This window comes from Tupaia chinensis, unplaced genomic scaffold (assembly GCF_000334495.1).
Source record: "Tupaia chinensis unplaced genomic scaffold, TupChi_1.0 Scaffold145652_1, whole genome shotgun sequence".
Taxonomy (NCBI): domain Eukaryota; kingdom Metazoa; phylum Chordata; class Mammalia; order Scandentia; family Tupaiidae; genus Tupaia; species Tupaia belangeri.
Genome location: NW_006205509.1, coordinates 324,991 through 336,920, shown reverse-complemented (window position 1 = coordinate 336,920; position 11,930 = coordinate 324,991). Strand labels below are relative to the sequence as shown.

Below are 11,930 nucleotides of genomic sequence, written 5' to 3'. Positions count from 1 at the left end.
CTTGGAGATCTGGTCTGGTGCTGGTAAATTCTTTCAGGTTTTGTTTATCTGAGAATGTTCTTGTCTTTTCTTCCCATATGAAGGATAATCTTGCCAGGTAAAGTATTCTTGATTGAAATTGCTTTTCCCTTAGTACTTTGAATATATTTTCCCATTCTTCCCTCGTTCACATTGTTTCTGGTGAGAGGTCTATTAGCCTGATGGGATATCCTTTGTAGGTAACTTGCCGTTTTTCTCTTACCAATCTTGGTATCTTGTCTTTGTGGTTTTGGTCAATCTGGCTATAATGTGTCTTGGAGAAGATCTTCTTGGGTTGATTCTATTTGGGGTCCTTTGTATTTCTCAGGACTGGATCTTTGAGTGCCTCTCTAGGTTTGGAAAGTTTTCTTGCAGGATTTCATGGAATAGATTATCAATGCCCTTATGAGGCTCTTCACTTTCTGAGATACCAATTATCTGGATGTTTGGACATTTGATGGTATCTAGTATTTCTTGTATATTATTTTAGTTTTTGTGGGCAATTTTCTCAGTCTTTATGGTGGATTTTTCTAGGCCAGCAATTTTCTCTTCTGTGTCTGAGATTCTATTTTCTGTATGATTTAGTCTGCTTTTAATACTTTCAAGGGAGATTTTTGACTTCCTGTATTATAGCCTTCATCTCTAACAGGTCCATTTGATTTTTTTTTTTTTTTGGAGAGATTTTCACTGTAGGGCGCGTGCGCTCGCCAGACAGACAGAGAGAGACATAGAGACAGAAAGCGAGAAATCACCGAGTTTTAAGCCACCGGGTCCGGGACACGAACCGCGGTCGACTACGTGGGAGTCCAGCGACATAGCCATTACGCTAACTGCTGGTTCCCAGGTCCATTTGATTTTTTAAAAGTGTGTAATTTCTCTTTTAGATCTTCCAAGAATTTTCTCACCTCCTGGAACTTGTTGTCTCCTTTCTCCTGCCTCTTCTGCAGTTTATTGTCTTTCTTCTTTTCCTTCTCTGTTAGCTTCGCCATTATGACTATTCTAAATTCTTTATTAGACATTTCCATGATTTCCATTGTACTGTCTGTAGATGAAGAGGAGCTATTCTTTTCCATTGGAGGAGAGGTATTTTCTTGCTTTCCATATTTCTTGTGGCCCTGCGGTGATTTCTAGTCATCTGTTGGATGGTGTGTTTCTTCCTAAACTTGAAGTTCAATCTGAGTGTTCAGGAGTGTGCAGAAAGAGGTGATCTGGAATCTCTTTGCTGTTACGTTTTGATCCCTTTGTGCAGAAGATTCAGTGGATATTGAGGAATATGTTTACCCTAATAGTATTTGGGTGTTTGACTATAGTTCCCTTAGATCTGTCTAGAAACACAGTGAATGGAAATTGAAGAGCAGAGAGATGAGATAAAAGAAAAAGAAAAGGAAACAGAGAAAAAAAAACAACAACCAAGAAACAGAGAAAAAAAGAAGGAAAATAAAAAAACAACTAAAAAAATTACTTGTTTTAAAAAAAAGTAAAATATAGAGAACCGCGTGGAGCACTTGCACGCCGTGCAAAATCACTAGTTCTCAGGAGCCATGAAGGTACCTTCTTCTGAAGGCCTGCCCTTTGCCTCTCCTGGGTGGGAGGCGGAGAGAGGATTATTAACAAGATGATGGTAAAGGAGGAACTGAAAACCGAGAAAATGCTTTACCTTAAAAAATTTTAAAAAGGAAAAATTTAAAAAAATGAGAAGACAGAGACAAAGGCAGAGAGAGACAGAGATAGAGACAGAGACAGAGAGAAGGCTTGAGGGACTTCCTACCACTTGAGTTTGTGGGCTAGAGGCTGAATTATCAGTAGAAAATCTTCATTTCTCTTTTTTCCTTTAAATCACTAGTTCTCAGGAGCCATGAAGGTGTCCCAATGGCCCTGTTTTCTTTGGCAAGACAAAGTGGATAAACAGTTATTTAGTGAATTTAAGCTGTGGTTAAGCAACCCAAAATAAGGAAACTAATAAATGAGTCAATTTTTCAACCTGAAATTTTCAGATGATTGACATTGTTTTTCATATTTTGCTTTTGGTATTACTATTAAATAATTAATCATCTCTTGGGGCCAGCAGGTGGTGTAGTGGTTACATTGTTGGACCTCCCACATGGCCGACCGCAATTTGAATCCTGGACCCAGTGGTTTCAAACTCATGCCAGGTGTGTGCACGTGTGTGTCCAAAATCCCAAGTGGAAAATGGAGAAGGGATCACAGTGTGGCTATCCCTCAGGGGGGTGCTTTATCACGTTCTCTCTCTCTGTCTCTCTGGCAAATGCATGCACCCTATTGCAAAACATCTCTCTCTCTCTTAAAAAAAATAAGAAATTAATCATCTTCCCTTTTCTCTCTCCTGTCTTTCCTCCAGATTTCCACTGTGTTCTATTTTGTGCCAGGTGTAAGTAGACAGTTTAATAATAATTAATTGCTTCCTGTCCTCTCAAAATTAAAAACCAGTGGGGAAACCAAAATAAGTAATTATTCATATATATAATTATCATATATATTGTTTTATGAGAAAAATATCAAGTAAAGAATCAATGAGTAAATATTCATTAATTGATATTTATTAGATATTTACCATATGCTGGACATTGTCTTAGGTGCTTGGTGCATAAAGAACTTAAGGCACAGAACTTGCCCTTCTGGAACTCATAGAGTACAAGCTATTTATAGTGAGTGGTAAGCTACTATAATATATTGGCCTCTGGGAAAACATAAGGATGAAAAATATGTTTGTTTTTTTTTTTTTTTCTGTTAGGGAATTTATGATCCAAAAGATAAGCTAGGGGCTAGCAGATGGCATAGCGGTTACATCACTGGACTCCCACACAGCAAACTGTGGCTCAAGTCCTGGACCCAGTGGCCTGAAAATCACACCGGGTGTGTGTGTGTGTGTGTGCATGCCCAAAATCCTAGAGAAGAAGGTATTGCAGCGTGGCCATCCCTTCACTTTCCCTCTCACTGTATGTCTCTCTTTCCCTCTCTCTCTGGCAAGCAGACCCTAAGGCAAAAACCTCTTAAACAAGCAAAGATAAGCTAGGTAGGAGACCAGCAGTTGGCGTAATGACTGTGTAGTTTGACTTCCATGTAGATGACCACAGTTCGAATCCCAGACCCAGTGACTTAAACTCACACCGGGTGCGTGTACATGCGTGCCCAAGATCCCAAGAGGAGAATGGAGAAGATTGTGGTGTGGTCATCCCCCCTGAGGGGTAATTTCTCACTTTCTGTCTCTCTGTCTCTCTCTGTCTTTCTAGCGAGCTCACACACCCAATAGCAAAAACCTCTCAAAAAAAAAAAAAAAAAAAATAATAAGCTAGGTAAAAAAATGCCAAATGAGTCCAAAATAAAAATTAAAAATTATTCCTTATGACTTTATTTGAGTCTTTATAGCTTATCTGAAAGTGAAACTAATATGCTCTGGAAAATTATGTTAAGTGATGCAAAGCACCTATGGTGGTAAAGAAGACACTGATGTTAAAAATACATTGCACGGCCAGCAGGTGGCATGGAGTTGGGGTGCTGGACCCTACATGGCCAGCTGCATGGCTCAAGTCCCAGATCTGGCAGCTTGAAAATCATGCCAGGCACATGTGTATGTGCACCCAAAATACTGAGGGTACTGGAGGAGCAGGACTGAGTGTGGTCATTTCCCCTGGGGGGGGAGATTTCTCACTTCCCCCTCTCCATCTTTGGCAATCAGACACGTCCTATAGCAAAAACTAAAATAAAATCAGTAAATAAGCACAGTGAATAAACTTATTTAAAAAAAGATACATTTCAGATTTTGAATAACATAACATATGAGAAAAATAATATTTCTCAGTTAAAATATTGTTTAACATACATGTAATTTTCAGTTTCTTCTGTAAATATTTCAGTATATATATATCTAAGAGATAAGGAGGCCCAGTTGCAAGGGTGCAGTGATAATGTGATGTTCTGCAGTTCTGGGGGCCTTATGAAAGATTGGGTTTCAGTTTCTGGGTCAACCTGTACATGCCAGGCAGGTATGCACATGAGTGTCTGTGGTCCTGCCTGGGATGGGGTTGACCACAGCGTGAGACCCTGTGGAGGGTATTTGACTCTCTCATTTTCTCTTTCCTGAAATAAGCAACCTTAGTCAAATAATAATATAACAATTATTCAAAATTAAATATAGTGCTTCCCGTCTCTCTCTCTCTGTTTCTTTGGTGAGCACACATGCCCTATGGCAAAAATCTCTCAAAAAAACCCAAACAAACAAACAAAAACACATGCCCACCATCTGTGTGTACGCGCTTAAGTTCCCAAGAGAAGAATGGAGGAGAAGGCATTGCATCATGGCCATACCCCCTACGCCAGGGGATACTTTCTCACCTACTCTCTAGTGAGCACATGTGCCCTCTAGCAAATTAAAAAAAAAAAAAGAAAAAAAAAAGAGCTATCTTATTTATATGAGATAAATGAGGAATTCTTTAATATCAAAAAGTTCTGGTCAGCATTCAAATTCTCAGTAGTCTCATCTGTCATATATATATATATTTTTTGGAGAGGTTTTTGCTATAGGGTGCGTGCGCTCGCCAGAAAGACAGAGAGAGACATAGAGAGAGAAAGCGAGAAATCACCCCCCAGCGGGGATGGTCACGCTGCAATCCCTTCTCCTCCATTCTCTTCTCAGGATCTTGGGCATGCACACACACACACCTGGCGTGAGTTTTAAGCCACCGGGTCCCGGATGCGAACCGCGGTCGACTACATGGGAGTTCAGTGACATAGCCATTACGCTAACTGCTGGTTCTCCCCATCTGTCATATTTTTTAACAACAGTTTTATGTTCACATTAAATGGAGTGGACAGAGATTTCCCATTTCCCCTTTGCCTCCACACATGCATAGCCTCCTCCATTATGAACACCCCAACCAGAATGGTACCTTTGTTACAATTGATGAACCTATGCTGACAAATTACTACTACCCACAGTCATCGTTTTCCTTAGGGTTAATTCTTGGTATTGTACATTCTGTGGGTTTGGACAAATGCATAACGGCATGTATCCACCATTGTAGTACCATGAGAGTATTCTCACTGCTCCAAATTCACTGTGCTCTATCTGTTCCTCCCTCCCTTCCTCCTAACCTCTGACAATCAGTAATCCTTTTTGTTTTTACTATCTACACAATTTTGCCTTCTTCAGAATGTCATAGAGTTGGAATTATATTGTATGTTGTCTTTTCAGATTGACTTTCTTCACTCAGTAAGTGAATTTTAGGGTCTTCTATTTCTTTTCATAGCTTGATACTTGCCCTTCTCTGTTATCCTTTTGGGACCTTGGGCATGCATGCACACATGCCTAGTGTGTTTTTCAAGCTGCCAGCTTCGGGACTCAAACCTAGCAGTCGGCTATGTGGGATCCAGCTGCCCAATCACCATGCCACGTGGCTGATACAATAACTCATTTCTTTTAATGCTGAAAATGTGCCTTTGTCTGAGTGTACTTCAGTTTACTTATCCATTCATCTACTGAAGACATCCTGGTTGCTTCTAAGTTTTGGCAACCATGAATAAAGCTTCTGTAAGCATCTTTGGTTCATGTTTTGTGTGGACATAAGTTCAATTCTTTTAGTAAATACCAAAGAGCATGATTGCTAGATTTTTTTTTTTTTTGAGAGGTTTTTGCTGTGGGGCACATATGCTTGCCAGAAAGACAGAAAGAGACAGAGAGACAGAAAGTGAGAAACCATCCCCCGGGGGGATGGCCACTCTGCAATCCCTTCTCTTCCATTCTCCTCTCCGGACCGTGGGCACACCACACACACGTGCCCTGCGTGAGTTTAATCCACTGGGTCTGGGACACGAACTGCGATTGACTACATGGGAGTCCAGTGACATAACCATTATGCCAACTGCTGGTCCCATCAAGATTGCTAGATTCCATGGTAAAAGTACGTTTAGTTTTGTAAGAAACTGCCCAACTCTTCTAGAGTGGTTGTGCCATTGTGCATCCTTACGAGCAATGAATGATGATTCTTATTGTTTAACATCCTCACCATCATTTGATGTATTGGTTTCCTGGATTTGGGTCATTCTAATAGGTGAGTAGATAATTAAAACAAAACAAAACTTAGTTTATTTGTGTCGGGATCCAAATAAAGTCCTTATAGTATAACTGGTTAACTGTCTCTTTTAACCTAGCTCTGATGCCTTTAGTAGAAAATGGTATTTTAATAGACTGTAATCTAGGTGCTAATGATACTCATTGCTACTGACTGATCATTTTTTTCTAGACCTTTTGAGTAGACAGTGTCTGCATTTTGCTGATTGTATTCCCATGGTGGATACTTGCTTTACTGTATTTTGAGTAAATCAGTGTTTGGATTTAGAGGTTTGATCAAATACAGGGACAATTTATGAGGTTATATGATTACATCGTGGGCAGTGGTATAGTTTCTTATGAGGAGGTATATAATGCCTACTTGTCTCTCCTTTGTGTTTTTAGAAGTTGTTAAAAATCAATGCAGTCTACTTGGGATTACAAAATTGTAATAGTCTATCATTGCTTTGTTTCATTTACTTAATAAATCATTCTTTTTTCATTTATTCTCTTATGTAATGAGAAACATTTCTCATTTACTCTTAAGTTCCAGCCTATGTTACAACTTATATCAAAAAGCCCAGATAAAGTATTTACTAGTTATCAAAATAATAAGTTTATTAGCATTATCATCCAACGATGACCAATTAGTTAATTTAAAAAATTTGTTTTTTTTTTGGAGAGGTTTTTGCTATAGGGCGCGTGCGCTCTCTAGACAGACAGAGAGAGACATAGAGACAGAAAGCGAGAAATCATCCCCCAGGGGAGATGGTCACACCGCAATCCCTTCTCCATTCTCCTCTCGGGATCTTGGGCACGCACACGTGCCCGGCGTGAGTTTTGTTTTTTTTTTTTAGAGGTTTTTGCTATAGGGCGCGTGCGCTCGCCAGACAGACAGAGACAGAGAGACAGAAAGCGAGAAATCACCCCCCAGGGGGGATGGCCACACCGCAATCCCTTCTCCTCTATTCTCCTCTCAGGATCTTGGGCACGCACGCGCACGCACACGCACCCGGCGTGAGTTTTAAGCCACTGGGTCCGGGACGCAAACCGCAGTTGACTACGTGGGAGTCCAGTAACATAGCCATTACGCTGTTGGTTCCCAAAGATTTGTATTTCTTCACATGCACACGTACACACACTCACACTCTCAAAAGGCTCTGAATGCTGGGGACCAGAAGTTTGACATAACGCTATGTCACTGGACTCCCACGTAGTCAACTGCGGTTTGCGTCCCGGACCCAGTGGCTTAAAACTCACGCCGGGTGCGTGTGCGTGCGCGTGCGTGCCCAAGATCCTGAGAGGAGAATAGAGGAGAAGGGATTGCGGTGTGGCCATCCCCCCTGGGGGGTGATTTCTCGCTTTCTGTCTCTCTGTCTCTCTCTGTCTGGCGAACGTACGAGCCCTATAGCAAAAACCTCTCCAAAAAATAAAAAAAAAAGGTCTGAATCCTGTGATTCACCCCTTTCATCCCAGCCTTCAGCCGGCCTGAGAAACAAGTGTTTGGTATACTTAGGGAGATCTGCATATTCGCACTAGTAATCTTCCTATGTAGGGCTACTTTGCAGAGTGCCTCATTTTACCACTGTGCCACCATCTGGTCCCAACTAGTCCATATTTGAAGCAATATTGTATTTATAATATTATGTATATATATATATGTATATAAATTATATTAGCACATTTGATATATTCAGCCTGTTGCAGGTATTACTCTTACTGATAATCAAGTTGTCCTATTTTTGGTAAAGACCCTCTTTTTTTTTTTTTTTTTTGGGGGGGGTTTTGCTATAGGGACAATGCGCTCACCAAAAAGCCAGAAAGCCAGAAATCATCCCCTAGGGGGTTGGCCACGCCACAATCCCTTCTCATTCTCCTCTCAAGATCTTAGGCATGCATGCACATGTGCCCAGTGTGAGTTTAAGCTAATGGGTCTGGGACTCGATCCGTGGTAGACTACATGGGAGTTCAGCGGCATAGCCATTACGCCATCTGCTGGTCCCGGTAAAGGCCCTCTTAAAGTTGACTCCTGAGTTCTTTTGACACAACCCTAGTTCTCTTTGAGTGCTTCCTTATTATCTACTATGACAAGATGCTTCAGACTCATCTTGTTCATCTTCTTACTCAGACCTGTAATCAGCTACTTTTCCAAGGAGCTCTGATTCCTTTTAGTAGAAAAAGGTATTAAGAGACTATAGTCTAGCCTAGCATTAGCTTTTGAGCATGTCTGGATGAGAAGATGTTAGACTCAGAGGACCTTCCCATAGAATTCACAAAGGAGACAAGCTATATTCACAGAAAAGCAACTAGAAGACTTGAACTTCTTGTTCAGTAAGAACCCATACCCAAATCCCAGCCTTCAGAAAGAAATGGCTTCAAGAATGGATTTACATCCAATGGTACTGCAGGTTTGGTTCAAGAACCACTGAGCAAAGCTGAAGAGGGCAAAGCTGAAGTTTGCCCAGCAGCACCTAGATGCCCAGCAGTACCCCAAAGCCCAGCCATACCCATGCACCCAGCAGTACCCAGGCACTCAACAGCACCCAGATGTCCTATAACACCCAGGTGCCCAGCAGCACCCAGGGTCCCAGCAACACCCAGACACTCAGAAACAGCAGCTCCCCGGGGGTGGCATCAATACCAGAGCTTCCCAGAGGGACATGGACGTGGCACCTGGATCCCAGGATGATGCCTGTCCAGCCCCCCTAGTTTATACAGATCACTGGACACCCTCATTCCAGCTCAGTGTATGCCCCAACATCAAGGCCTTCACAAGCCACTCTACTGGCTACAAAATAGTCTACTTTGGCTGTTGCCAGGATCTGAACATATACCCTCTCCTCTCCATTGTGGAGCCTCAGGTGTGCTCCTGAAGCCTCAGTCCTCATTCTTAGCATCAGTTCTCCTTCCTTGGGTTCTTTGGGTACACCAGGTAGAAGGAGGAGGGACACAAATGGTCACACACTGTCATGCCTCACACATATGGAAAAGCTTCCAGGTATAAAGAACCAAGTAGAGATGTCGTAACACAGACAAACTACAAAAACATTATGGAGAGGGCCCAAAAGGGCACAGAAGACTGTGTGTGTTTCCATCCCATCTGGGCAAACTCCTGGAGGAGGAGTAACTAACCTTGGGGGCAACAAGATCGTCAGCTGCCGTAATGGGAAGTGAGTGGAGAGAGGCAGAGGCATAATGGCCTGGTGGGAACGGTCCCTGTGTTGGGGCAGCTACCTGTGTGTAGAATCATCACAAGGCAGAACTGCTCACTCCAATCTGGGCATTCTACTTCACAGAAATGACTCCTCAATAAAAAAATCAATCTCTGGGGAAAAAAAAAGAGAGACTACTGTCTAGGTGCTAATGACACTCATTGCTACGATTGATCACTTTTTCTTGTCCTTGTGAGTGGAGAGGACTAGAAAAATGCAAGTTTATAAATTTAAAACATTTAAAGATAAAAATACATCATATACTCTTGTTTATACTTCCAATTCAAGTTCAGGGCCTCATGGTTTTTACTTACTGTCTTATAACTAACTGTATCTTCTTTCTCCTCTGTTGAAAAATCCTAGTAATCAACCACATGGGGGAGTGACAGAGTAAGTGCACTCATTTGTTTTAGCTCATAATATACAATAGCCTCAGAACAACATCAACACTATAACCAAGAATATGAGAACTAAAAAAAAGCAATTCGAGATTTTTAAAATTATTTTTGTCTTTAGTGTATATTCCACTAAGGATGTTCAGCTTACTATGTTTTAATGCTACTTGGAATAATTTCTCTTAGAACAGTAATGCCATCTATTGTATTCGTTTTCATTTTGTTTTTGATTTTGGGGAATTGCTTTTTGAAATTTGAATTTTGTTATAAAATTATGTAAAAATATTTACAAAATGAAGTATATTCAAAGAAGTCTAGTTTCTATCCATGTTTCTTCTATCTTATTTCCTTTCTGTTCTGCAGGTAACTTTTTAAAAAGAAAGTCTTTTATGTCTTATTCTTCCTTTATTTTTTTTAAAAGAATTATTTGATTTAACTTTATTTATTTGATTATTATTATTTTCCAGTTTGATCAGAGAGAGAGAGAGAGAGAGAGAGAGAGAGAGAGAGAGAAAGTGAGAAAGCAAGCCACCAGGTTCAGAACTTGAACCCTGGTTGGACATGTGGGAGTCCAGCACCCTTAACCACCACGCCACCTGCTGGCCCCCCTTTATTTGTTTTAAAATACAAGCAGTGGTCCACTCTCTGTGGCACATAGGTAGCATCACTGCTTGGGAGGCAGGAAGCTGCAAGGGAGGTCTAGGTTTGGTTCTGGGCCAACCTGAGCATGCTGAGTGTGGCTGTGTGCACCTGTAATCCTAGCTAATCGGGAGGCTAGAGCAGGAGGATCATGACATAGTGAGACCCTGTCAAAAATACTCATCTCTTTCTCTTTCATAAATGAAAAAGAAAAAAAAAAACTATATGCAGATACTTATGTCCCAATACCTATTCTTAGGAAAAAGGTAGCAAATTAGGTCCAGCTACATTTGCGTGCAACTGGTTGATACTGCTACTCGGCAGGCTGAGGCCACATGGAAGGTTTAGGTTTGACTCCTGGCTTATCCTAAAAAGCTGGGTGCAACTTTAGTCCCAGCTCCTTGGGAAGCTGAGGCAGGAAGAATATTGCAATATAGTGAGACCATGTTTTAACAGCAACAGCAAAAAAAGGGCCAAACAGTGATACAGCAAATGATATGACTCTCTGAGATGCTAGATCCACGTGGGAAGGTCCCCAGTTTGCATTCCATGGCCTCCCTGTATATGCTGGATGTGCTTGGATGTGTCCATGATCCAGGCCGGCTGAGTCTGGAGGTAGATCATGATATGAGGATTCTGTTCGGGGTGCCTGTCTCTCTCTGTTTCTCAAAGATGAAATAAACAAACTTATAAGAAAAAGGTAGCAGGTGAGTCCCATGGCCTAGAAATTAAGGGAGTTGGAATCCACATGGCCAATAACGCAGTACAAATCCTGGTCCCACTGGTTTGAAAAACGTGCCAATGTATGTGTGTGCATGTCCAAACTCTCAACAGGATGTAGAAATGAAAAAGAAATTGTGGAGTGACCATGCTCTAATGGGGAGGGTTTTCACTTTCTTTCTCCCTCTCTGGTGAGTGCCTGTACCCTCTGGCTTATAAACAAACAAACAAACAAACAGACAGAAAAAGGTAGCAAATTATATAAGATTTTTTTTTCCACTTCGTTTTTTTTCTTTTTAAAAAATTTGCCAGAGGGCACATGTATTTTCTTTTCTTTTTCTTTTTTTTTTTTTGAGAGGTTTTTGCTATAGGGCACGTGCGCTTGCCAGACAGACAGAGAGAGACAGAGAGACAGAAAGCGAAAAATCACCTCCCAGGTGGGATGGCCATGCCACAATCCCTTCTCCATTCTCCTCTCGGGATCTTGGGCACGCACGCACATGCACCCGGCGTGAGTTAAAGCCACCGGGTCCGGGACTCGAACCGTGGTTGACCACGTGGGAATCCAGCAACATAGCCATTACGCTAACTGCTGGTCCCGGGCACATGTATTTTCTAAAGAGAGATAGAGAGAGAGGGAAAGGGAGAAGGTACTCCTTGATGGGGGCATCGACATGTCACAATTCCTTTTCCTTTCATTTCTTCATCATGTTGGCATTTGGGGCATGCACACACATGTACTTGGTATGTTTTTTAAGCTGAGGCTGGGACTTGAACCTTGATTGGCCATTATGAGATCTGGCTCCCTATGCACAGCACTTTAACTGCTGTGCTGCAGGGCCAGTCCTAAACTTAATATTATATCTGAGAGATTTTTTT

General features: G+C 41.6%; 1 protein-coding gene across 3 annotated transcripts in view; it reads left to right on the top strand.

Annotated features, from left to right (window-relative positions):
* The window catches only part of SLC4A8 (solute carrier family 4 member 8), a 102,592-nt gene that overhangs the window by 12,439 nt on the left and 78,223 nt on the right, over nt 1–11,930 (top strand). Inside the window, exon 1 of one of the 3 annotated variants that reach the window (XM_006168128.3) lies at nt 2,380–2,407. The exons of the other annotated variants lie outside the window; for them this stretch is intronic. The gene's annotated coding sequence lies outside the window, so the exon portion shown is untranslated. Of the gene's footprint in view, nt 1–2,379; nt 2,408–11,930 lie in introns of those variants that run through there. 3 annotated transcript variants of the gene reach the window in all.